Below are 26,908 nucleotides of genomic sequence, written 5' to 3'. Positions count from 1 at the left end.
CCGTGTAGCAAATCGTCACAACTTTGTAAGGTTGGCAGTTAGGCATTGGTTCAATGTTTTGCAGAGGGGAAGTGGTTGGCTGTGCCTGCCCCTCCATTGCTGTTGCTAGGGAATTCCATTTAAGGAATCCAGGGACTTGCTAATTGCTAATCCAGGGACTTATGCTAATTGTTCACAAATTGTTGCAAAAAAGGTAAAGTACTGAATTTAAGATTGGAAAAATCAGAAACCAAGAGAACCAAAGTTTACAGAACCTTCCATCCCTATATTTCAGTGCATTTCTCCCAATTGGCCTTTCAGCAACTGCAAAATGTTTGATGGTAATGAAAACTCTATGCCTAACTCTAATTGGGTAAACCTATGCCTCCTGGGTGTTCTTTGCAACTTTGAAACTCATGCTTCTTCTGTGACTAATCCTTCATGATGGAGAAGTTGCACAGAAGGCAAAACAATAAACCCATCTCTTGCATGAGGCCTGCCAAAAACAATTACATCAACAGTGTGTTATTTCCACAGCAGGTATGACATCCATAGCAGGTATTTACTCTAAGGGAGTGTCTTAATTCATGACTTCTGAAGCCAAGACTAGTATCATACTCCAAACTAAGGTTGCAAACCAGGATCACAACCATGGTTTGGTATTTTCATTCAAACCCTGGTTTGGATGCAGTAGCAAGTTATTGTTTGATCAAAGCATTCTATTTATATTAGCAGAACAAGACTTTCTTTTAACCAGGAGAATGAAAGGATGAGGGGAGGGGAGGGAAGAGGGCACAGGGAACACATAAGGACAGAGCTTGTTTATGAGCATGAAATTTCCATGCCTATGATTCATTATTAGTTTGTTCTTGGATAAGAAAGATGGCAGGCACTGGAGCAGATTCACTGAGGATCCCTCCACAAGTTAACTTTTTCCAGATATAGAGATTAATCTCTTTTCTCTCCTTCCCCATCCATGAACTGAAGAAGTGGATTGTTCTAACTTGACTATGTAGCTTCTTTGCTTAAGCAAATGGTATGGAGCCATTTTTTGTTTAGGCGAGAGAGAGAAATCAGATACCCTTCTGCAGGCCTCTTTTGACAGGTGGACAAGTCCGCTACCCTTTCAGTCACTTGGCTTCATGCAACATCAAGTGATTTCAAGCTCACCATAAACCAGCAGGGCTTGCATTCTGTTCTAAATTTAAACAATGCCAAATGCAAGTCCCATTGCCTTGGAGAAATTGGGCAGGCATTATAAGCCACACACTCCCAATTCTTCCTTGGCAATGGGAGTTGAATTCAATGCTATTTAGATTCAGCAGCAAATGTGAAAGCCCCACTGCTGTCTGCAGCGATTGCACCACTCAGTAGCACCAGAGCTGAACCTCTTGCAGCCAGACTTGTCTTCAGCACCAGATTTATACAGTACCAAATCCAAGCCCCACTGCAAAGGAACGATTGGGTGTGCACTTGCATGTTCCTGATTTTTCATTGGCAGCCATGGCTTTACCTGGCCCACACTTGATGTCACATGATATCAGGTGAATGGCAAACAGACATTTTATGTTGTTGTTGTTTAGTCATTTAGTCGTTTAGTCGTGTCCAACTCTTCGTGACCCCATGGACCAGAGCACACCAGGCACTTCTGTCATCCACTGCCTCCCGCAGTTTAGTCAAACTCATGCTGGTACCTTCAAGAACACTATCCAACCATCTCATCCTCTCGTCTTTTAGGATCTGTCCTTCCAGTGAGCACTCAGGGCTGATTTCCTTCAGAATGGAGAGGTTTGATCTTCTTGCAGTCCATGGGACTCTCAAGAGTCTCCTCCAGCACCATAATTCAAAAGCATCAATTCTTCGGCGATCAGCCTTCTTTATGGTCCAGCTCTCACTTCCATACATCACTACTGGGAAAACCATAGCTTTAACTATATGGACCTTTGTTGGCAAGGCGATGTCTCTGCTTTTTAGGATTCTGTCTAGGTTTGTCATTGCTTTTCTCCCAAGAAGCAGGCATCTTTTAATTTCGTGGCTGCTGTCACCATCTGCAGTGATCTAAAAGAAATGGAGTGGCCCTCATAGTCAACAAAAGAGTGGCAAACAGACATAGCCTGCCAAAAATGGTCAAACTGGCCAGCCTAGTGAGCCTAATTTGGCTCACAGCCTGAGGGTTCCCCAACCAAGGATTAAGGCCTTAGAGCAGATCATCTTACTCACCACAGTCACTCACATTTATGAGAAATGAATAAATTAATCCACATTTCTGTGATTAAAAAAAAGCTTGCCTACCTTATTAGGCTGTTGCAAGGGCTTGTATTATGGAAGCCCAGTCAACACTTAAAAGTGCTGTATAAGCACTTCTTTGGGTTATTTCCAATTCAAACTGATCAATATTCCAAACCACACTTTGTCTTACCAGCATTATAATACACCTCAAAGTAATGGTTTGACCCCTGGCTGACAGTCTATTGAATGTTGTCAGCAAATACTAGATCATGTTGTCAGCATATGCTAGATCTTTCTAATGCAATGATTAATTGACTCACTGGGAATGTTTAGCAACAGGTAATGAGATATTGACTATATCAACCATACTATGATCCGGCTGCCATGAGTAGTGACTAATATACCAAGACCTAAACACATCACATGGTTATTTAACATATCTTAACTTTGACATAAGTGAGATTAGGATTGCAAACCAAAGTGTTCTTTTCCTGGCTTCCAAATAGCAGTACCATCCTATTTTAACTGTTGGTTGTGTGTGTGAATTCAAATGCATGCATCATTTCCTTAAATACCCTAAGGAGTTTCCATTTAGCTATCCTAACTAAGAGTTCTTGATATGCCTTTCATAATAGGTTTCCTCCCTAAATTGCATTGGTAGTAGGTCCAGTCATTTACCCCCTAAAAATCCAGTGCAAAGGGATATGATAATTAAAACTCTTCTAGATCTCTTCTAGAAAAGGACTGTGATTTGCTGTTCAGTTTAACCTTTCTTATGGAACACGAAAACTGGTTTGGCAGCAATTTCCCCAGGTTTCATGCAGGTGTCTTTCATAATCCTGGTTCAGATCTTTCAAATTTGCAAATATTGTCTATAGAAAATGTATGTAGTCATCCCTCATTTTTCTTTTCTCTGTCAGATAGCAGCTATGAGATGTAATATTTCTCTTTTTGTGACTTCTTCCCGTTTACAAAAAGTTGGAAAAACCCATCGTATACAAAATTCCATGTCAGATTTTAAACATGAGTTTAATTATTTCTTATGCTATGGATCTGTTGGTTATAATGAAAATGGTTGTGTTTGGGAAATGTAATGCGAGTTCTATCATCTATGCAATAATGCTTCAAATACTTGAAGGTAGCTTTTAGAGCGGTGACAAAATATGTCCTGAAATTTCTTAACATTTTTCTTTGCCTGTGAAAGAAGCATCTGTTTTCCTGAACTTGAGAATCTCTGGGTGGGGTGGGGGGGAATTGAGTTCATTTTTTGTTGCAAAAATGGTCATGGGTGGTGTGTGTTTGTGCTGCCTCCCGCTAAGCATTCCCCCAGAGCTCAGCAGCTTCTGTGGGTGTCTGAATGTTCTGATCTGGGGGAAAAATCCCATTGGAACTTATGACATTTTCACCTACCCCTCCTCAACGACCGCTCCTGCCCCCTTCCTCTTGTCACACTTGTTTGCTAAGATCCTTCTTAAATTATTGTGCACAGACCTGAACACAGTACCCTGGCTGAAGCCTGGTCACAGTAGAATAGAGCAATACCATGACCCTTCTCACAACACTACCATTCCGTTGATGCAAATCTGGAATTGCATTAGCTTTTTCAGGCACCCATATTGAACTGCTGTCTTGTGCTTCATTCCTGCTATACTCACTTACACATTGCATGCCTGTTACAAAAACACCTGAACTTTCCCTGGCTATATAATTGAAAGGCAACTAAACCTCAGTGTGCTGACCATGGTATTTCTCAGGGCACAGGTAAGTAAGCAGCAATATGCTCAGCAGGAGACATCGGATTTCATTTTAGGCACAATTTGGTGTCAACATTTGAATACAAAATTCATCCTGTTTTGGTTTGGAAAGAAGCATTTTTGGCTGGGTGGAGGAAAACACTATTGTAGTCTAAAAATATCACAGTTGATCATAAACTTGCTTTTCTGTATAGCCCTCCCTCATTAATAATATTGACCACATTAGGATTATTTTTAATAAAATGGAGCAGAAGCTTAAAAGAACTTGTGCTGGACTTTTTGAACTGCAGTCTTACATTCTGGCTTTTAAAGCATTCTGCCACCAGGAGCATCATTTATTTCAATAGGGCTTGGTGCCAACATAAGTCCTGAGTGTGATGCCTCACCTGTAAGAAAAGATGCTGTAACCGGTTTGAAAATGCTGGCGTTGGATTTTGCCTCTGGCAATCTAGTACACAAAATGATGGAGTGTGGAGGTCATATTCAGACTATAGGAGGTTCCAGCCACCTTTGAAAACTTGTGCAAAAGTTCACTGAGGATGTAGAAAGTTCTGTCTGCTTCTGTCTGCAGAATTTTATTACACATCTGCTTTTGAGCCTGAGAATAAAGCAAGGCCTACCAAATTGGATCTCTCTTACAAGGTGGCTGCAAAACAAATAGACCACTCTGTGTAGCTTGGAGAAAGGATTGGCATAAATATATATATTTTTAACTGGCTGCAGCTGATGAGAGTTGTTGCACTACAGCTCCCATAAGCCCAGCCAGCATGATCAATGGCCAGAGATGATAGGAGCTGTAGTCTATTAAGACTTGGAGGGCACCATATTAGCTATCCCTGTTGCGCATCAACCTATGCAAGAAGCCTCTTCTTTCCTTTCATTAATGCAGCTGCATCTGCATTAAGCGAATGGGGAAGTCTTCTTGCCCAAAACCTATGTGTGGGCATTGCATTGGAAACGACATTTTGGGGTGACATATCTCATCTACAGGGGACTGTGGGTTAAACAACAGAGCCTAGGACTTGCCAATCAGAAGGTTGGCAGTTCGAATCCCTGCGACGGGGTGAGCTCCCATTGCTCGGTCCCTGCTCCTGCCAACCTAGCATTTTGAAAGCACATCAAAGTGCAAGTAGATAAATAGGTACCGCTCTGGCGGGAAGGTAAACAGCTTTTCTGTGCACTGCTCTGGTTCGACAGAAGTAGCTTAGTCATGCTGGCCACATGACCCGGAAGCTGTCTGAGGGCAAACGCCGGCTCCCTTGGCCTATAGAGCAAGATGAGCATCGCAACCCCAGAGTCGGCCACGACTGGACCTAATGGTCAGGGGTCCCTTTACCTTTACCTTATCTCATCTACATTCCACTACTATTCCAAGGAGTCTCAGAAAAAATGTAGGGATTATTGCTGTTGTTGCAATTTATTACTCACCCTTCACTTATTATTTACAGAAATTAAGGTGGATCCTAAAAAAATATACAACTCAGGTGTCAAAAGCCAGGGGATTGAGGTGCATCTTCAGCATTCACTGAAGGCTGTATCATGAGAATGCCTGATGGACCTCCATGGGAAAGCAGTTCCACAACTTAGAGGCTGCCACAGAGAAAGCCCTCCCCTGGGCTACTGCCACCTAGAGCTTCTGAGGGTACTAGCAAAGCAATACATTCTGTTGGGAAGGATGTGGTCTTTCAACCTGCATAATCCAGTTTCCAAATCATATATGCACAGATCAGATACCCTGCTATAGATTTTTGCCTTCCAGTGCACAGAAGGCAACAGGGCAAGGCAACAGGGCAAGAACCCTCACACATTCATCACTGGATCCCTAAATAGGGCTTTGGTCAATGCTAGCACAGTTTGAGCTCTAGCAGTGGACAGATACATCAGCTCCAGTCTCGGTTTTTCAGTCTCTGCAAGAAAAATGACATGTCTTTTTATGTGCATCATCACTTAAAATATACATTTTTTGTATACAGTTTCCCCTAATATGCAAGTTTGTACATTATTTTCACAAGTCTAAGCAATTTTTGTGTGCTTGTTCTTCCCTGAGAACTTTTTGTTCTCGCTTTTTGGTTTGAGAACTGGATCACAAAATTCAGGGAATTGAAGGTTTCGAAGGAATGTGGCATTTTGGTTCCTGTATCGTTTTGTGAAGTGCAAATTAGGTGGGTTGACACTAAAACGCAAAGCAAACCATTTTCTCCCCCATCCCCTAACTCACAAATGCATGTAAGTCATATCATTGCCTCATGGACCAAAATGAACTGCTTTAACCAGACATATGATACGTTTGTCAGAGACATTTGGTTAGAAGAATCTTTAAGAATGTTGTGAATGCTACTGGCCAATGTGCTATGAAGACTGTCGAGGTATATAAAAATCTTGGCGGATGACAAATTGCCCAAACTTGGAGACGTACTTGGAGATTCATTTTACGTGCAATGCAAGGAAAGGCAGAAGTTCATAGATAATATTTTTAAACAATAAGACGGAAACCAAAATCCCTCCCAGGTAATCAGGTAACACTGCCGTGTGGTAACATGATAAATGAGATCGGAAAGGAAAGCTATCCTTCTGAAGCAGCAGTCCCACGAAAGATTAGATTTGAACACTTGAGACAGGAAATGGCAAATGACTGTGAATGAAAAAGGATGAGGAGGAACTAAGTAAATGAATGGAGAGAAATGGGAATTGGGAAGAAAGGAAGAAATAAACTGTGCCGAACTTAACTGGGCTCAAAGTTAAGAGAATCAAACAGGTAGACGATTAGCTGTCTAAAATATCAGAAGAAAAATGGATTGCTTCCGTTTACCACAGTACAGCACATGCAGCTCAGGCTTTTGACTAAATGTAGGTTAAATTATCTGCAGCTGATGGAGGTGAAGGGGCATTACAGGGCTCAAAATGGGATGAGTAGCTCTTGGCCCAGCTAGCGTTGAGGACGTGGTTCATTTCTTAACAAAATATCTCTTGTACTTAGATCTCAGGACTCGTTATGTGGAGCCCCTAATAGTTGGATTTAGTCCTGACTCCCCTTCAGATAAAACACTGTTTCTTTTGGTGGGAGCAGGTTATTAAGCATCATATAGAACGGCTGTGGAGAAGCAAATATTGTCAACTACATATGTGATTGCAAATTGTTTTGAACCATTTTTAATTTTGTGTTTTGATTGCTGCAACCCATCCTGAAACCTTAAGGACGAAGGGTGGGTAATTAATAATAATTATAACAGGACACAAGTACAGCAGGTTGTCTGCTGCAAACCTTCTCCTCCAGTGTATGGAAGGCAATAGGGTCAGGCAATGGGGATACAATGGAGAGGACAGAGTCAGGGCTGACCAATAGTCCTTGCATTACTTTGGCAACGCATTGCTACACCGCTGTAGCTTCACTTGTGGGGATTTTTTAAAAGTAGGGCCCAAGATGTTGTGTTGGGTTTAGAGTGTGTTTCTTGCTTTGTTTTGCATAGCACAGGATATTTTTTTTGTAAAAATACTTAACAACTTCAATTGTCGTTTGCTTTCATTCATTCCTATCTCTTTCCCCAATGTTGCACTTGCACAAAAACTTTTGCACTTTTCTTCTCCCTTTTGCAGTTTCTTACTGGGAGAGAACTAGCTTGAAAAATTAATGCTCTCCTTTCTTGCTTGCTCTTTTGAGCTACAGAGGAAACAAAGTCATCTTTTTTATTATTTACTGCTACCTTTAATTTTTGATGATCGCCCAAATAAAACTTGTTGCATAAAAGTAGCAGGATTTCATTATGTAATGAGAAAGTTAATAAGTGAGCTCGTCGTGAGCATGCCAGAGCCACATAAAAACACACTGACACACTTGGTCTTGTAAAATGAATCCTGTGCCTCTGCTGCAATCTTGCTTGTCAAGTAAATTACTGAAGCAGTAAATGCAAATTAACACAGATTATATGATAAACCGCTACAGAGAAAAATCTTGATTTCCAACGTTCCTCCCCCCCCCCTTTTTTTTTTACAAGCACTAAGGACATGAACATAATTAGAGTGTTGGACTAGGATTCTGGAGACCTGGACTGACATCCCCACTCAGCCATAAAGCTCACCAAGGCCACATTCACACCATACATTTAAAGAAATGGGATACCCCTTTAAACAGTCATGGCTCTTTGCAAATAATTCTGGAAGCTGCAGATTTTTGAAGGTGCTGAGAGTTAGGAGACACCTCCCCATTCCCCTCCCAGGGCTCAAATTCCTAGAGCTCTCTGGGAAGTGTTGGCATGCAACCAAGGAAACGGGGGCAATTGGCAGGCCCCCAGCTGGCTCCAGCCCACCGGCTGGTGTGCCAGGCGATCTCCGGTCCTTGATGCAGCATCTGTGACCCAAGCTTCAGAAGCTAGGGCACGCTACTCAGCAGAGTAAACGCTACACAACAGAATTGGCAGGAGAAGTTGTGTGAGCATATTTACAAGCAGTTTATTTGGCATACATCAGGACAAAAGGAAACATGCCTGCTCTCCTTCGTGTCCAAAGCAAGCAGCATAAAGCAAAAGCTATACACAAACAGAAGTTCCCAGCAAGCTGGGACAGACATGTGACATACAACAATTCCACACTTCTGTTCTTAAGGTGGAATGGAATATCCCAACAGGAAGATGGATTGATCATTAAAGCCCTCTGAGGAAGTGCCCAAGGAAGAGGATCCCAGGGAAGGTCCTGCAGGGAGGGATTTATCTCATCTCATCCCTTCCTACCCATACTAGTCACCACAATGTGAGGCACAGGCTCTGACTCCATCTCTGGAGGTGTGAGAGGATGGTCTGGCTATTGCCTATTGTCCCACCACCTCCAGAATTGTCAGAAATCTTGTTTAGTATCACTTCTCTTTGTGGGTGTGGTGGTATGCTATCCAGCCAGCCTGTCTGCCTCTGAGGAGACACTAACACCTCCTTCATCACCCAGGTCTTGAACAACAACACAGATGTGTACAGATGGGGCCAGTGCAGCCATCTTGTGGAAGTGTTAGTTTGCTTACACTGTCTAAAGATGAGAGCTGCTTGCTGTTGTCGGACCCTTTCCCTCATATTGGGGTTGTAGGGGGCATGTTGTTGCAGGATCAACATATCTACTTGTGTAGCCATGTGTAGCACCTGCTGTGCCTTTGAACTGTGTTTTGCCTATGTATCACACTGATCTAAGCATTAAAGATTTGGGTAGAAACAGTGACCAGAATTCAAGTGTGGGCCAGGACTGTGTGGAGGCACCAAATAATGATTTGCTGCCCACATATTTGTAACTTGCTACCTAAAGCAGCATGGGGACACGGGTGGCACTGTGGGTTAAACCTCAGAGCCTAGGGCTTGCCAATCAGAAGGTTGGCAGTTTGAATCCCCGCGTCGGGGTGAGCTCCCGTTGCTCGGTCCCTGCTCCTGCCAACCTAGCAGTTCGAAAGCACGTCAAAGTGCAAGTAGATAAATAGGTACCACTCCCGTGGGAAGGTAAACGGTGTTTCCGTGCACTGCTCTGGTTCACCAGAAGCGGCCTAGTCATGCTGGCCACATGACCCGGAAGCTGTACGCCAGCTCCCTCGGCCAATAAAGCAAGATGAGCGCCGCAACCCCAGAGTTGGCCATGACTGGACCTAATGGTCAGGGGTCCCTTTACCTTTAGCTTATTTCAATATGAATAGGAAAATAAGAGTACCCCTAAACATTCTTTAGGGAGGGAAAAGCACTGCTCTGTTTCTTTCATTTTCATGCAATAAACTAATCTTTTTCACTTCCTGGTGTGGCAAGTTATTCATTAGGTACAAGGGTTAAAAGTATACACACCATTCTAATTGACATACCTCCTGTCTCCATGTTCCATTCCTCTCAGTAGTGCACCTTGGGTTCATGCACATGGTGGACATGTGTTCGGGTTGAACACATACACCTTGTAACAAATTCCATACTAGCTTTTAAAAAAAAATGTTTTCTCCACAAATGGACAGGTTGGGCAGATGGGAAACATGCAATATAATTGATGGGAAACAAATATAATTTATCGTAAGAAGTTGCTTTGGTCATGCAGAACCTCTTAGCAACCGTTTCAAGATTACTCAATCTCAGACAATGTTTGCAGATGTATGTTGTAAAGTATATTAAAAACCTAGGGGGGCAAAATTCCCTCTCCCCCAAATCAAACTTATAAGGACTGAGAATATTAAGGACCAATCAAATGCTGAGTGCCCATTGGAAAAAGAAAATAGAAGAGAAAGAAGATAAAGTCCCAACCAGAGAAGAATGGCAGATTAAGTTGATAGACTATGCCGAAATGGCAAAAATGACCAGAAGAGTCAGAAATCAGGAAGACCTGAATTTTAATAAGAATGGGGGAAATTTATAATTTATCTTAAAAACCATTGCAAATAGTTAAAATTGTTAGTAGGATTGGAATAACACTTGTTGTTTAATGGGGAGTTTTGGATATAATGGAGTTGTTAAAGATTTGGATTATCATAAAAGATGCAGGAGGAAATTATTAACAATAGGACCCACGAAGGGAAGGAGGGAAGTCCACGAGATTCTGTGGAATCTTGTCTTTATGTTGTATGTTGGATATGTGACTGTAAAACTGTAATTTGAAAAATCTAATAAATATTTTTTAGAAAGGGAAAAAGGAAATGGAAAGCTGGGTAAGCTGGGTTCCTGTCTGGAACCTTGTAGAACAGTGTTCCTATTAGGAGGACTCATGCACTGCAAGATTCTGCTTGCATCTCCTACTTGTTGATTCCTTTCTCCGTGATCAAGTGCCACGCTTTTCAGAAGCCTAGAGGGAGAGGGTCATTTTTCAGAGCCAAAGAACATCCTGGCATTTATTTATTTTTTACTTTGAATTATTTCACAAGCCAGTCGTGAAATTGGACCCACGGGTCCTCAGCAGTTGCAGCTAAAACGAGCTGATAACAAGTACGCATATACCGCGACTACTATCTTTTAAAGAGATGACTTGTCTAAAAATTAGAATGGTTTTTAAAATGTCTTTTTATTAATGATATATTCTCAGATGCATCTACCTCTTTAAGGTGATTCACATTATTATCGTGTGATAATAAACCAAACTCTGCAGTCTGATCCCAAAGCTTCTTTTCTGATTTATTAGTGTTTGGATCACAGTAGCAGTTTCCAAACATATACCAAGCTTGACCCTTCTGCAGTTTCTCATTACTGTATAGGCAAAGAAAGTCATTCATGCCTAAAATCCTCTATCTTCACACTTTCACATTATAGCTTTGGGCTAGGACACCACTTAGCTTGATCAGTGAGAGCTGATCAGGATTGAGCTAGGATTCAATACGGAAGATGCTTTGCTAATAGTGTAGAATGCTGGTGATCTCAAATTTGCCTACATTATAATGTGCTACAGGATTTGTTCTCCACCAGAGAAATACAAGGCTGATGAATGGAGAGGAATCCCTGCGGCCATTGTCTTCTGTCCAAGGTCCTCAATACAGCATCTCAAGGAGTGTTCTGTGATAGGCTTCTGTAAACATGTTTACTTGTATGTAAAGCTGAGGCCATCTTGGCTGTGCAACCTGGAAGACCAGCTCCCTGCCTTGCAGGCCTTTCCCCACCTGGCCTGGGAGTGTGGGGCCCTGACTGAATCCAGCTACAAAACCTATTCTTTCAAAGGTTGATCAGGTTGCAACAGCCCCAGCCCCCAGGGATCACAAGAAAGGAATAAAGACTGACAACATGTTATGGAATTAAAATTAGGCCACAACTTTATTAAACTTCCAAATGTAGGAAGAGCTTGGCTTAGGCCTTTGGCGTGTACCCCTCCCAGCCTCCCAGCCGGGGGAACTAGGGAACACCAGGGTAAATGGGATATGGGGGTGCACTGAAAGACGTATGTGTGGCAGGCAGCCAAGCCCATATCGCCGCAGTCAGGGTAGTTCACTGATAGCCTTTCGGTGTATGGCCAGTGCCACCCATTATATAACCCCTTTTAAGAGGGGACCCTGGAATCGACGCTGCAGGGGGGTGAGTCACCACTTCACACACACACACACACACACATTATAGGGAAGAAAAGACTAAAGGATTCCACCCAAGGCCATAAACCGCCAAAGTTGTGACGAATTGCTATGGGGAAGACAAAACCTGCCAATGCAGGAAAATTTCTTCCTAGTCATTCAACAGCAACCAGTCAAAGACCACAGCAGGGCCCACTAAACAGGAGGAAAAAGTTAACCTGCAAAGAAGAAAACATTAAACTAAGGGAGGGTAGGCTGGGAGAATCTGCTAAGCCAACTGCCTGGCTACTGTCGGCTCCACCTCCTATATATAAAGGGGACTGGCCCCACCTCCCAGCAATGAAACTTGACTACTGAGGCTGGGTGTGAACTTCCAAATAATAACACTGAGAGGCAGGCCAGTCCCTATTTGCCATTAAGTTCCCTGGGAACTGTAGCACCGCACGCGATCCCACAAAGGGCACCCACAATGTAAAGTGTGAGTGCTCATTGTCCGTGCTCATAGGTGATGGAGAATGTGCATTGAAGGGACTAGAGCCAGCAGGACAATCTCACCCCCTCACTGTGCATGTGTACAGTTCTCTAACACGTTGTTCCTCGACACATGATTTCAACATAGCCAATGGGGTGTAGTCTTTAAGGCGCTGGATTAGGACATGGGAGAGCAGGGTTCAAACCTCTGTTCATTCTTGAAAATCCTGAACTGTAATTTCTCCAAGTGCCAGTCCAGTCTGCCAATTCCTTCTGCTGCAAATTGCTACTGCTGAAGGAGTGGTCAGTTTCCCAAGTTTCTAGCAGTGTGAAGTTCTGTGCTTTTCTACTTCTCTCAAATCATTTCCTGACTTAACAAGGCTATTGAAGTCTGAGATAAATAACAGACTCCAGTAAGCAACATCAGCACACTTTTATGTTGTTTTAAAATGTGGAATTATTACATTTGGAAATAAATGTCACACTCAGCATATTATTATAGCACTGGCCAGTGAAACATAAAGTAAAAATTGGGGAAAACATTATGGGGACCCAGAAATTGTAGCAATAAAAAATAAAATGAATGGAGATGAGAGGGAGGGGGGGACACACACAAATAAAACAGAGCAATTATTCCTCACTCATAGCCAGTAAAATAGGACAGCGAAGTAAATTATTCCCAGCCAATATTCAGATAATAGCTTGAAGATACACAGTGCATCTCTATTCTTGCAACTGTGAATTAAATCCCCAGGTTTTGGGCTAAATGTCTCATCATCCCTGCCCATTAGCCATGTTGCCAGGGGCTGATGGGAGTTGTAGTCCAAAGCATGTGAAGAGCACCAGGCTGGGGGAGTACTCTATAAACTTTGTGGCTGTGAAATTGCCTAGTAACAATATATTAGCCACATTATGCACCTCTGAGCAAGAGTAGAGTAAAACTGCAGCCAACTAACTAATCAATCAATCAGTCTTGTACCTCTATTCATTCTTTTCTTTGTAATCAGCAGGCATCCGAGGCTGCTAACATTAGGTTAAAGAGCTGAACTACTGGTTTTAAAAAAAAAAGGAGAGACCCAACTTAATGACTTAATTCTGGGAGGGGGAATTCTACCTAAAGCCAGCCATACAGACAATTTCCACCATTATTTTACTAAGGGAATTTTCTAAGAAAACTTCAATGTTAAGAACATGTTAAAATGTATGCAAATCCTGTGATTAATGCATCTGTGCATGTCACAACAACTATTTATGTATACAGTGTGGAAATTAAATATATGAATAAACTCAGTTATCTGTCACTTGGGCTACTGCTATACGCTCTATGTGGGGCTACTTTTGAAGGTGACCCAGAAACTATAACTAATCCAGAATGCGGCAGCTAGACTGGTGACTGGGAGCGGCTGCTGAGACCACATAACTCCCGTCTTGAAAGACCTACACTGGCTCCCAGTATATTTCCGAGCACAATTCAAATGTTGGTGCTGATCTTTAAAGCCCTAAGCGGCCTCTGTCCAGTATACCTGAAGGAGCATCTCCACCCCCATCATTCTACCTGGACACTGAGGTCCAGCGCCAAGGGCCTTCTGGCGGTTCTCTCACTTCGAGAAGTCAAATTACAGGAAACCAGGCAGAGGGCCTTCTCGGTAGTGGCACCCACCCTGTGGAACACCCTCCCACCAGATGTCAAAGAGAACAATAACTACCAGACTTTCAGAAGACATCTGAAGGCAGCCCTGTTTAGGGAAGCTTTTAATGTTTGATGGACTACTGCCAGATGGGTGGATTATGACATCCTTCCGCAGGGCCTGCAAGACAGAGCTGTTCCACCAGGCCTTTGGCCAGGGCACAGCCTGACTCCCTCTCTCAGCAATCTTCGCAGAGCTCTGGCCCAATGGTTGCTAGTGGCTTGAATTAATTAATTTTTATAATGAATGATTTTAGAATGTTGTTTATGTTGTACTTTTGTACTGTTTTATTGTTGTTAGCCGCCCTGAGCCCGGCTTCGGCTGGGGAGGGCGGGATATAAATAAATTTTATTATTATTATTATTATTATTATTATTATTATTATTATTATTATTACTTTGTTAATGTTAGGAAGTAAAAAAGTGAGAGCTGCAACAAAATGTTGCAGTATATCCTACCACAAATAGGATCACTCCTGTTCAGGGTTCCAGCTGGCCATTCATTCCCTCCTCCAGGATACTACAGGTTTAAGCAGGCAAATGCACTATTCAGTCCCCGCCTCATTTCCCAGGGTTTTTTTTCCATCTGACACTAAACAACCCATGGCTCCTAGAAGTTATTAATCATGCCTTGCTCAGATTGGACTGTTTTGTGATTTTTTTATGCCTTTGTTTTTGAAATATTGTGTGCTCCTGCCTATCTCAATGTTCATGTGAACATGCTTCTACATGCTTATACTTCATTTTTTGTTTCTAAGTTACCCTGTTTGGGGTCCAGTTCTGCTGCCACTTGGGAACCTGAATTTGTTGAACTAGCAATTTGTTGTTGCTAGTTTTAGGAAGAATTTGTAGTAGTATATCAATACCAAAACGTCAGAACCAAAACATCATATTCTCCACAATGACCAATTCTGACCACATAGTGGCAGTAATTCAAGGTTACTGAATTCAGGGTTGAGAATCACTAAGGGTCTGCTACCAGCTAGAGCCATGAGGAGTTTTCAGTCCAAGTAGCCAGATTCAGGTATGTGCAGGTAGGGTTGAGCAGACAGCTCAATAGAGAAGTTGGGAATAGCAGGCAAGCATCAGGACCATGGACAGATCACAAGAGAATTAGAAAGCCGTATGAGCAATAGCTTCTTAGGATGGAAGTCTCGTGAAAATTTTCTTAAGTTTGGGGATCTTCTTCCTCCTTCTGGAATCCCAGGGTTATGTGTATTCATGGCACCTTTTTTTTTTTAATCAAGTACTGGGGGCATATTTAGGCTCGTGAATGTTTCTGCACCTGAGCATTTATACATGATCGTTACCCACTTGTATCTCAATTCATTACAACAACAACAACAACAACAACAACAACAACAACAACAACAACAACAATTTATTATTTATACCCCGCCCATCTGGCTGGGCCTCCCCAGCCACTCTGGGCGGCTTCCATAGAAACCAAAAATACACTAAAATATCACACTTCTCTGAACAGGGCTGCCTTAAGATGTCTTCTGAATGTCAGGTAGTTGTTTATCGCTTTGACATCTGCTGGGAGGGCGTTCCACAGGGCGGGCGCCACTACCGAGAAGGCCCTCTGCCTGGTTCCCTGTAGCTTTGCTTCTCGCAATGAGAGAACCGCCAGAAGGCCCTCGGCGCTGGACCTCAGCGTCCGAGCAGAACGATGGGGGTGGAGACGCTCCTTCAGGTATACTGGACCGAGGCCATTTAGGGCTTTAAAGGTCAGCACCAATACTTTGAATTGTGCTCGGAAACGTACTGGGAGCCAATGTAGGTCTTTCAAGACCAGTGTTATATGGTCTCGGCGGCCACCCCCAGTCACCAGTCTAGCTGCCGCATTCTAGATTAGTTGTAGTTTCCAAGTCACCTTCAAAGGTAGCCCCACGTAGAGTGCATTCCAGTAGTCGAAGAGGGAGATAACCAGAGCATGTACCACTCTGATGAGACAGTCCGCAGGCAGATAGGGTCTCAGCCTACGTACCAGATGGAGCTGGTAAACAGCTGCCCTGGACACAGAATTGACCTGCGTCTCCATGGACAGCTGTGAGTCCAAAATGACTCCCAGTCTGCACACCTGGTCCTTCAGGGGCACAGTTACCCCATTCAGGACCAGGGAATCCTCCACACCTGCCCGCCTCCTGTCCCCCAAAAACAGTACCTCTGTCTTGTCAACCCTCAATCTGTTAGCCGCCATCCATCCTCCAACCGCCTCCAGACACTCACACAGGACCTTCACCGCCTTCACTGGTTCTGATTTAAAAGAGAGGTAGAGCTGGGTATCATCTGCATACTGATGAACACCCAGCCCAAACCTCCTGATGATCTCTCACAGCGGCTGCATGTAAATGTTGAAAAGCATGGGGGAGAGGACAGAACCCCGAGGCACCCCACAAGTGAGAGCCCAGGGGTCTGAACACTCATCCCCCCCCACCACTTTCTGAACACGACCCAGGAGGAAGGAGCGGAACCACTGTATGACAGTGCCCCCAGCTCCCAGCCCCTCAAGACGGTCCAGAAGGATGTTATGGTCGATGGTATCAAACGCCGCTGAGAGATCCAGCAGAACTAGGAAACAGCTCTCACCTTTGTCCCTAGCCCGCCGGAGATCATCAACCAGTGCGACCAAGGCAGTTTCAGTCCCATGATGAGGCCTGAATCCCGACTGGAAGGGATCCAAATGGTCTGCTTCTTCCAGGCGTGCCTGGAGTTGTTCAGCAACCACTCGCTCAATCACCTTGCCCAAGAATGGAAGATTTGAGACTGGGCGATAGTTGGCCATCGTGGCTGCATCTAAAGATGGTTTTTTAAGAAGCGGTTTAATAACCGCCTCTTTCAGCGGGTCTGGGAAGGCTCCCTCACGGAGGGAAGCATTCACCACCCCATGAAGCCCATCGCCCAGTCCTTCCCAGCTAGCTTTTATAAGCCAGGATGGGCAAGGATCCAGGAGACAGGTGGTTGGCTTCACTCGTACAAGCAGCCTGTCCACATCCTCGGAGGTAACAGATTGGAACTGATCCCACGCAACTTGACTAGACAGGTCTCTAGCACTCTCCCACCCCGGCCCTGCTCCCACAGTGGAGTCTACTGCTTCCCGAATCTGAGCGATTTTATCTGCAAAAAACTTTGCAAAATCATTGCAGGAAAACATGTAGCCCGTACTGGGCCCCGATGTTGCAGGTGGTTCCGCTAAATTGTGAACCACCTGAAAAAGTCTCCTGCTGCTGTTTTCTGCAAATGCAATAGAGGCGGTGAAGAAATTCTTCTTCACCGTCGCTATCGCCTCTTGGTAGGCTCGACGTGAGCTCTAACCTGTGTCCGGTCAGATTCGGAATGAGTTATCCGCCACCGGCGCTCTAGCCGTCTCAACGATTGTTTCATTGCCCTCAGATCCGTGGAAAACCACGGGGCTGTCCGGTGACATCCTTCTGGTGGCACAGTTGTGGGGTAGATACATTTAATAACCTGATTAAGGTGCATTTGGAACATTGAAAAAGATATAGTCAGAGAGATAAGTATTCTGCTTACAGGACTGAATTATCCAAATCTTATGTCAGAATAGCTCCCATGATTGTAATATAGTGATGACTTGAGAATGCTCACATATGATTCTATATTTTTGGAAAGTTCAGAAAGGAGATCATGATCCTCTTTGTTACAGGATTTTAAGCAGAGGCTGGATGATTAGCTGTAAGCAGTTCTGTAGCAGTGGAGCAAGGGGTGGGCTAGGTAATCGCTGAGGTAACTTCCGCCTCCATGGTTCTATTATTATTCTTGTCAAATCAATCAACCACTCTCTCAAAGCTTAGACTGGATCAGAGATGACATCTAGTGAATATGTTTAAAGAGCAAGTGTGCAAAGATCATTTCATAGATATTGCATGAAAAAAAAATTATAAACAATTTTGAGAGTTAGAAGCACTCTGCCTCCTGTTGTTCCCAACAGCCATCCATCAATCACTCCCTGTTGCCTTATAATTCACTTTAAATGACTGTGCAGAAAAGCAAAGTCCTTTCTCTCTCTGCTGTACTCCCTCTCCCAATTCTCTTTCTCCAACATTCTATTAAAAAGCACATGGTTCTACAAGAACAGATGTATGGAAATCTATCAAATGGGTATTTTTTAATAGATCTGAATTTGTTTTCATTATTCTCAAAATGCGTGGGTGTAGCATTTTGAAAGACATCTAATCATTTACACCATGGTATCAATGCGACATCAGTTGCCTCATTTGCATGTATGTATCTCAATCAATATTGCTAGTAAAAAGTGAAAGTCAGAAAATTCTGCAATCTCTCCTCCCTCTTGAAGAAAAAACAAGAACCAACTTCATTCCACCTTCTGTGCCATTCCAAGAAAATCCTATTACTATATGCCGATCTTGTTACATTGTTGGGTCTAGAGAATATACCAAGGAAATATTTTGACTGTGTGGGTGTCATTGATTTTTTTAAAAAATAACCCTATGCTAAACAAGGCTATAAAATACTTCCAGGAAAAATGCAGGTGATGGAGAATTATCCTTAAGTACCAACAATGTTTACTCTCCTGATAAAGTTTAGAATGAGAGAGAATGGTTATTTTGTTTGTGACATAGCTCTGTTTGGCCAGCATTGGTTTAATTAAATGGGGGGGGGGGTGGAATGTACAGAAGCCAATTATCCAACTGTTCCTGTACCAGCTGTAAATGCCACCCTCATCCCCCCAAAAGCCTCCTTGACTGATTTTGTTCAAGCAAACAATATACATACACACAGCTTTGAACAAACTGTTTTGTTTTTTATGAAATTTTTTATTGGTTTTTCACAATTTTTATAGAGACAAACATTACACATCACAGACAAACAAACAAACACATAAACAAACATGTATAATTTTGAATCCTTTTTTCTTAAACCTTATTTCAGCGACTTCCCCATACCTCCCCTTTCTGCATCCCGATTTCCAAATTAATTTCAGCAAATCCTACCGCTTTGAACAAACTGTTGCCAAAGATCAAGGGCTGGAGTTTAACGGGGAAAGGTAGAAGTTTGCCTTTTGACTGCAAAAAGCTTTCTTTTTTTGAAGAATGAATTAATGAAGCAGAGAGAAAAATGAGCATCCGGGGGCATCTGTGCTAGGCCAGTTATAACAACAACAACAACAACAACAACAACAACAACAACAACAACAACAACAACAACAACAACAACAACAGAAAATTTTGATTATAACACATATGGGGGAGGGAGCAAAGGAATGACAATGAAAAGCAAGGATCTGTTTTAGAGTTGTAAGCAAGGTTCTAAACCAGGATGAAGTCATCTGAAGAAGGCTGACAGCAGGAAGATGTGCCTTCCCCCCTCTTACCATAGCACAGTGGTCCCCCCCCCAATGCCTTTCTGTGTTTTTCTATTGCTGTTTTCCTGATTTTATGTTGTGTTTTTGTTTAAACGGTTTAATGATATCACTTCTGTTTGTTTTTGCTTAGAGATTTTTTTGGAGTGTTAAGAGATATATCAAGGCTTTTCAGCAAATAAATATTTTGAGCAGACAATTTCATTGCAGAATTTGGAGAAGTGTGAAACCCAGGCAATAACTGCAGTCTGATCCACGTGTTAGTCTGGGAGCTGCCAATGAGGTCAGTACATATTAGAGTCTGCAAAGAACGAATTCCTCAAGCATCTCTATGGACTCTGCAACCGCTCTCCCTCCCCCCCCCCCTCTCTCTTTCTCTCTCAGCTTTTGCCTTGGCTAGATCTGTGGCTCTGGGGTTTATTTTTAAACACAGATAACCACAGATTTCTTCAGTGCCATTTGTGAATGCAGCAGAGCTGTCGCTGGTTTGCGCATGAAGGGTTTTAAGTTTTTCGGGGTCAAAATGTACTTGTCTTTCTTCACATGAGTAGCCCAATTTAGCTTCCCTATGACTATTTATATGAGCAAATTGAACATGCTGTGTTTCCCCCTGGATGTTCCAGCTTGCAGATTAGCAAGGGCACCGGTCTCTGTGTAAGGCAGAACAGAATCGCCACTCAGGCCGACCCAGCTGCGTTTCCAAGCCTAAATGAGCACAGAAGCAAAAGAGGTTGGTAATGAACTGCATGGGCATTAACCAGAGGGCATACTGAAACCCCTACTTCTTAATTGAGACCGTTGCATTTTCACAGCTGTCAAGAGAAAAGAAGTGGGAAAACTACAGTGACTGTGCGCTGTGACTTCAGAGGCATTTTATGAGGAAAACTGTAATAATTTGCACACAAAAATTATATTAGCAAATGGATGCCATTATGACGAAGGCAAGTATAGTGCGAGGGCTTGTGGAATGCAAGGATCTTGAGCGGAAGCTATGCTTCTCTAGGTTTTCTTTGGACTTCTCTGTTGGAGGGATGTCTGTCAGTGAGGATGAAGGATAGGTGAATCAGTCTCTTTTCAATCCATGATCCACTTCCACACATGTTCACCCATAAATTTGTTTCGTCCCGATTCTGCATGTGTGTGTGTGTTTAACAAGTGTTTTTAAATATGTGTTAAAATAAAAAAATTCCTTCCAGTAGCACCTTAAAGACCAACTAAGTTAGTTCTTGGTATGAGCTTTCGTGTGCATGCACACTTCTTCAGATACACTGAAACAGAAGTTGCCAGATCCTTCTATATAGTGAGAAGGTGGGGAGGGGTATTACTCAGAAGGGTGGTGGGAATGGGAGATTGGCAGATAGCTGAGATGAGCCTGTTGACGACTCTTAATGACTGTAATAGGTCTTACAGGAAAAGGAAAGGGGTGAGAAGGTGAGAAATGGCTTAGTCATGTATAATGGGATAAGAATCCAATGTCTTTGTTCAAACCAGGTCTCTCCATGGTTTTAAGTTTGGTAATGAGTTGCAATTCAGCAGCTTCTCTTTCCAGTCTATTTCTGAAATTCCTTTGTAGTAAAACAGCTACTTTGAGATCTTGTATAGAATGTCCTGGGAGATTGAAGTGTTCTCCTACTGGTTTCTCTGTTTTGTGATTCTTGATGTCAGATTTATGTCCGTTTATTCTTTGGCGTAAGGTTTGGCCTGTTTGTCCAATATAGAGAGCTGAAGGACACTGGAAGGAATTTTTTTTTATTTTGACTATGGCAGACCAACACGGCTACCTATCTGTAACTTAAATATGTGTTGTTGTTTTTCGTGAACTTTGAAGCATATTTTCCCCCTCAAGATATTCATTTCTCAAAAGAAGCATTTAAAATTACTTTTGATACCCACATTGGAACATTGGGAAGTGTCGCAGTCAGTGGATACCAAAGTTTTGATCTGCATGTGAGTCTGGGAGGTGTGGATCGAGAAAGCTCCTTTCACCATATGCAAAGACTGAATTCAATCACCTCTAGTGAGAATGAGGCCAACCAGTGCTAACAAGGATTTGGCCTTCACCATCACACACACACACAAATTGGAAGCATCCAGTGGAAAGGAGAACCAATCTCAAGAAGCAGAAGGAAGAAGAATTAATTTTTAAAATGCACTACCCTTTATTCAGCATCTGGAAGTTGGTTTTCCTTTCTTGCCCTTACCATCACAGCGTCACAAAGTATAGAGTTCCGCTTCCCCTCTCCCAAGCATTAAATGAGAGAAAGATGCATTCTGGCCTATTAGGAATCAGAGCTGCTCTCAGTATCTTCAATGGTCCAATGTAAGTGTTGCTGGTTCATATAGATGAGGCTCATCCCCACTTCTCCTATTGTTGTGCCTGGAGGGTGACACTTGTAGGTACCATTTGGTCAGGGTTAAAGCTCATCCCAGCCCCTTCTCACCCTATGCATTCTCTAATCTCCACAATTCCTTCCTAGAGTTCTGTTTCTTGATCCTACTGGAGTCTGGCATCTGATGAAAAGCTGGAAATTGGTTTTTATATATAGATAGGTTTTGATTTTCATAAAATAATGAAAAGACAGTCCTTTTCCTCCCCTACCTGCGGCTATCTCTTTGTATGCCATTCAAAAGTCATTGTTAACCATTCACCTAGGCAAACATCTACAATGTTACAGCTGATACAAGAAGACGGGCGATGCAAAATTACAATATTAGCATATAAGTCACCCCATGTATAATTTATAGCAGCTGTCATTTAAACTCCCCCTCCTTCCCTCCCTCCATATTGTGCTCTAGATACAGTGTTCAATTTCAACTCATCTTTTCATCTTTTCTCACTCTAGGTTGTGAAGGTCAAACTGAATGCAGGATTTCCTTCTACAACCAGAATCCAAGGTCAGCTTTTGAATTTGATGATCAAAACGTCCCACAGGACTGAGGGGCAAAAGCTGACAATCAGTTTCCAAGCTCAAACAACTACTGGCTAATTGCTGAGCGAGTTTTTCTTCTGCAGATGGAGCTAAAACCTTTTATTTTGTTATGAATGTAATAATATAATTCACCACGTTTTTCATCATCTGCATGGCAAAGTATAATCTGTCATACATTAGGCCAGACCTGTGAGTAATCCACACTAAGTAAATATATAAATCTAAACAAAGGTGATCCAAATTCTCTACCAAGGGCAGCTGCATGCTGTGGCATGTATATGTTGTGCAAATTGTGCTAATTTGAGTTATTTATCTAATTTTGCATAGTTTGTTCTTTAAGTTGGGGGTTTTTTTGCTAGTCATGGGATGGCAATGACATTGAAATTCCATTCATCTGTCATTTATGGAATGTGAAATTGCAACAGGAATTATCACATCCATTAAGTCTAGAAACTTCTTCTTCTTCTTCTTCTTCTTCTTCTTCTTCTTCTTCTTCTTCTTATTCTTATTATTATTATTAAGCAAAAGCAGGGATGTTCAGGAAAGTGAATTTTGTGCCCACTACCAACTCTGCAACCCCCCCCCCCGCCCCACCTTGCACCAATCCTGCAGAATCCTGATTTACACAAAAACCTCCAATAGTCTGAGAACAAGTCAGGATGTTCTCATGCAGTATGATTTGAAGTTGGGATTGCTTTTCAGAAATGACATCTGCCTTTATCTGACTGCCTTTGCCCTGAGCAGAGACAAATTCTACTAGTTGGGCCAGGAACTTACTGCAACAAACCTTTGTTTAGATAAAGTGTTAGATATCCTCCCAAATGTTCACTTCAACCACTTATCATGTTTTTGTTTTTGTTTTTGTTTTTAGTTGGGGGTTTTTTACATATACATATACATATATATATATATATATATATATATATATATATATATATATATCACAATTCCTTCAAATGTGTACTCAATGCATAGCTGGCAAAGCATGAGATGTGGAGGGTTAACGTATCTCTGAGATTCTAAATGTTCTCTACAATTGCCGCTCTTTAAGTTGAAGTCTATGGCTATAGACACATGCACAGAACCTATGAAATGGAGGAGACAAAGACCTAAGACAGCCCCTCATCCACCAGCTCCCTGACATAAAGCATTTTTTGCTGGGAAGGCCCACAATCCCTCCTGCCTTAGGGAACTTCCTTGCCCAGATTATATTTTGATTTGGCTAATTATACTTATTTGGTTTCACCACAGTTATGGTTTCTTGAGTCTTCTCTAAGGGTGTGCTAGCAATCCCCTGTTTAGGGGCATTGCATGGAGCAGATCCTGAACATGCTAGATTTTATTTGCAAAGGCAGCTGATATGTTTGCTTTTTTTTTTTTTTACAGGAGAGAACATCTTTTAAAAGGTGGAACCTGCATTGTGTGTGGATTAGTCCCAAAAAGACACCATGTTGCATGTGCACCAGCTAATAGGGAAATTTCTGTTCCTATCAGAGACATCAAACTGCCCATACAGTCATGTACACGGAAGATATTTGAACTGTCTTTGATTTCTGTCTTTCACCTTGTATGTACCAGTTCTGATGGATATTCATTCGATTTCCTAAGAAGTGGACAGATCTACGTGATATTCAGACCCTTTATGGCCCCCAAATTCTGTGACGACAACAACAAGCAAATTAAATTCAACGGAAAGAATTTTACACGAATTGGTTCATGGACCGAGCACAGATAGATGAATGGAGAAAAGGATCACTATAAACTGTAATCAGTCTCTGTCAGTGAGCTGGCCCAGAATAATGTTGCTTTCACTAATCTCATTTCCTGTCTTTTTCTCCTTGCTTTTAAGAAACTTATCTTCACTAGGATAATATAGACGAGGTTCCCAAAGGAATTTCTTTCCCATTCCTTTCAAACCACATAGCTTATAACTTAGTTTTTCTAAGGGGGGGGGAATGTAACTGAAAGGGAAAGGATTGGAAGAGAAAGATATGATATGAAGATGATAAGAGGGGGAGATAATTCGCACCAGAGGCAATTGCATTCAAGGATGTTCCATAGCTCAGCGGTGCAGTTCATGCTTTGCCTGCATAAGGAGATATACACAGTTCCTGCCATGCCCAGTTCAAAAGATCTCAGGTCACAGGGCTGGGAAAAGTTGCTAATCAGGATAAAGATTATCAGGCTAGAAGGAGCAATGATCTCATTCAGTACAAGGCAGCAATAGCCAATGTGGCAGCAAACTGATGTTGTGGACTACAACTCCCATCATCCCTGACCATTGGCTATGTTGGCTATGTTACCTATGAAGAGTACCACACTGGATACTCCTGCTATAAGGGAACTTTATATGTGCAAAACTCCCTCTTGGCTACTTTGCTGCATTTTCTGCACATATCATTTTATAATGTGTGTCTCTCTACAGTGGTACCTTGGGTTAAGTACTTAATTCGTTCCGGAGGTCTGTTCTTAACCTGAAGCTGCTCTTAACCTGAAGCACCACTTTAGCTAATGGGGCCTCCTGCTGCTGCCACGCTGCCGGAGCACGATTTCTGTTCTCATCCTGAAGCAAAGTTATTAACCTGAAGCACTATTTCTGGGTTAGCGGAGTTTGTAACCTGAAGCGTATGTAACCTGAAGCGTGTGTAATCCGAGATACCACTGTATATATAAACCATTGCTTTTGGCTTGTGCATTAGTCATGGGAAAAGTGGTGGTGGGGAGATAGAGGGGCCTAGAACTGTTAGGCATATTCCTGGACACTTCCCTGAATTTTCAGGTTTTAAAAAAGAGGGAAAGTTTCTAACCCGTTGGCTTTTGGAGATATAAGTATGCAAGCTGTATTCTCTATCCAATTGCCCGTTGAGACTCTAATCCTAAATGCACTTACTAGGTTAGGGAGGCAGTTAGTCCAGTTCCACACAGTGGGGCTTACTTTCAAGTAAAAAAGGCTATAATCCCAAATCCAATTATTGAGCATAAAGGGACTTACCTTGGAGTAATCCTGCATAGCATCACACTGCATAGGAAGCAAAACAGTTCCTGCCACCTAGTCTTCTACCCAGTAACTGGAATGGCGGATAAACATTAAGTGTGTGTCTCTTCTCTGTGCGTATTTCCCTTTTTTGAACACTATAAAATTAACATTTATTTTATGAATATTAAATACATTTCAAGTATAAGTAAATAATGCTATTAGGCTACCAACTGCTTTATAATACGATCTGACTGCTCTGTAATAATTTTCTGCCCACCCACATACACACATTCCCAGTGTGCCTTGGATGCCCTCGCCAAAAGAATTCTAACTAGGATGCTATGAGTTAATAGATTTAATAAGCCTGGGAAGTTCCAGGGACATCCTAAGCTATAGCTCCATGGTAGAGCATCTGCTTTGCATGCAGAAGGTTTGAGGTTCAATCCCCAGCATCTCCAGGTAGGACGGGGAGAGTCCCCTGCCCGAAATCTTGGAGAGCTGCTACAAGTCATTCTCAGTCTAAGGCAGCTCCCAATGAATCTGGGGTGCTGGTGCACTGTATGTGTATTTGTTGGCATCATGTGAGAGAAAAGCAGCAAGGCAATTCTTATGTCAGGTCAGCCTAAGTTGAGATTCATCAAACTAGATGCAGCCACATGAATCTACACCACAGAATAGGGACTTGGAGGAAAAAAACAAAACCTGTAAGCTGGCTTCAGCAATGAGGACGGTGGTCTCAAATCTTCTTTTCAGATCCATATAAACCTAGGGTATGACTTCAAAGCACTGTTTTCTAATACAGGGTTGACAAGTACAGTGGTACCACGGGTTACATACACTTCAGGTTACATACGCTTCAGATTACAGACTCTGCTAACCCAGAAATAGTACCTCAGGTTAAGAACTTTGCTTCAGGATGAGAACAGAAATCATGCTCCGGCGGCACAGTGGCAGCGGGAGGCCCCTTTAGCTAAAGTGGTGCTTCAGGTTAAGAACAGTTTTAGTTTAAGAACGGACCTCCAGAACAAATTAAGTTCTTAAGCCGAGGTACCACTGTATCCTGTAAAAGGGACTGTCTCTGGCTTATAACGTATCACCAATGAACTTCCCCTGGAAAAAGAACAAGAGAAGATTTGGCAAGGACCTGGCAGGCTGTGTGGGCTTTGTTTGGCTTGTCCCAGGTTTGTCTTACATTGTAAAAGTAAGATATTGCATTTTATCAATGGCAGGAGGCCAGATTCAAGTTCCTTTTCAATTGTGGCACTCATGTATAGTTCCCATTCATTCCACTCAGTTTGCATATGAAAACCTCCCAGTGGATTATGCCCATGGTGGGCTTTTGTGCAATGCAGGAATGTCCCGCACTTTGCAAAATCAGCAGAGGCTAGCAAAAGTGCAGAGCAGCGATGAAAGCAAAGGCCTCCTTCGTTCTCGTTGAGGCTCTGACACTGAAACCATACAAAATTCATTTGGCCTTGGTTTTCATTACACATTCAGACCAAGTTTGTAAAAAGGATTGCTGTGGTTCATGAATCTTTCAAGCAAACTTG

General features: G+C 42.5%; 1 long non-coding RNA gene across 1 annotated transcript; it reads left to right on the top strand.

The window, feature by feature from the left end:
• Positions 1-20,052: 20,052 nt before the first annotated feature.
• On the top strand, positions 20,053-24,187 carry LOC310707524. Its single transcript, XR_014526541.1, has 4 exons — positions 20,053-20,181; positions 20,264-20,392; positions 22,295-22,346; positions 23,876-24,187. It is a non-coding gene; the product is annotated as an uncharacterized lncRNA (long non-coding RNA).
• The last annotated feature ends 2,721 nt before the right edge of the window (positions 24,188-26,908 follow it).

The sequence above is a fragment of the Podarcis liolepis genome (assembly GCF_965112155.1).
Source record: "Podarcis liolepis genome assembly, chromosome: 5".
NCBI lineage: Eukaryota > Metazoa > Chordata > Lepidosauria > Squamata > Lacertidae > Podarcis > Podarcis liolepis.
The sequence above is the reverse complement of the archived record's forward strand: the minus strand, read 5'-3'. Positions and strand labels throughout refer to the sequence as shown.